The sequence below is a fragment of the Salmo salar genome, unplaced genomic scaffold (assembly GCF_905237065.1).
Source record: "Salmo salar unplaced genomic scaffold, Ssal_v3.1, whole genome shotgun sequence".
NCBI lineage: Eukaryota > Metazoa > Chordata > Actinopteri > Salmoniformes > Salmonidae > Salmo > Salmo salar.
In genome coordinates this window covers 8,205-9,762 of record NW_025549762.1, presented here as the reverse complement: position 1 = coordinate 9,762, position 1,558 = coordinate 8,205, and positions in this window count along the sequence as shown.

The window sequence follows — 1,558 nt, the reverse complement described above, 5'->3', positions numbered from 1 at the left end:
GTTGTTGTAAAATGTAGTAATACTATTGCCTCTTTGTCTGACTCTGGCCAGGAGGGACCTGGAGTTGGAGGGGAGCGGGACCCGTGTGAGGTTGCGATTGGGAACCGAGAGGGGGAGGAACAGATGATGATAAGTGACGACAAAACGGATTTTTTCCTGAATACGTCCTTGTCTGAGCCCCCAGGGCGGTCCCAATTTACCGCCGCTCCGGTTTCCCCGCTGCCACTCTCCTCGGGGACTTCTCCTCTTGGCCGAGGTAAGAGTAAAATAGTGGGACTCATATCGGCCGCAGCCTACCCAGGGGTTTCTTCCTCTTCCTCCTCCATCCCAGTGATTAATTTACCTGTTAGGAGGCCGGGATCAATTAGCCTTGAGCCAGTTAGACACCCAAATTCTACCAGGAAAATTTTGGAATGGTAACTTACAATTAGAAAACCAATTGTTATAATTGGAGACTCCAATATTTCACGGATACCTGGGTTTACCGATTCTAGAGTGCAAGCAGATAGCTTCCCTGGCGCTACGTTCCACCATCTAAAAGGAGTAGTAGAAAAACTAGAACAACATCCAACAGTGGAGAAGGTGGTGTTATCAGGAGGGCTAAACAACTGCCTGTTGAAACAGCTGGCGTTGACCTCCTGGAAGCAACTACAACAACTGCTGAAAGTGGCAGAAAGTAAATTTCCTAATGCTACACTCTATGTGCCTATTATTAACTACTCAGATAGATTGGAAACACAGCAACAGTCACTCTTGGATCAACTTAATCGAAAGATTTTAGAGCAATGTAATTACTTACCTGAGATCAGTAAACTTAGGTTTCACACGTTGCCACGGGACCCAGTACATTGGACACCTGAAACAGGAAATACCATCTTAAACTTTTGGTTGGATAATTTAAACATGTAAGGGGAGAACAGTGCTTTGATACAGCTCCATATTCAAATATTACTAATCTCTCACACTCATATATGCTTTCTGAGATAGAAAGAAATGTATTGGAACGGGGATTGTCTTTTATCCCGACTCCCGGAATTTTAGACCGGATGGAGCTTCGTAGGGACCTACACATATATCATAGAAGGCTGAAATTGTTGGATCATTTTAATTATGATACTGACATTCCTTTTGTACCGTTTACAGATCCCTCAGTTTGGGAACCCAGAATACAATCAATATCTCAATCCATCCAAACATTGATTAGGAAGGATCTCGAGGCATTTAGGTGCTTCCGACCTGGGCAGGTAACTGGGGGGAATATGACGGTATTGGAGTCAGAAACCATCAAATTGTTGGGGTCAAACCGGAATATAGTTATTAAGCCGGCAGATAAAGGATCACAGATTGTAATCATGGATAGAGTACAGTACTTATTGGAGGCTAATAGACAACTGAATAACCCAAAAAATTATGTCGCATTAGATCACTCTATTCAATCTGAGACCAAAAACATGATTAAGATGATATTGTTGGAATTGCTTGAAAAAAAGTTTATTATTCCAAAGCAATATACCTATCTTCTGGGCCCAGATGTACCAAGACCGCGACAATTCTATCT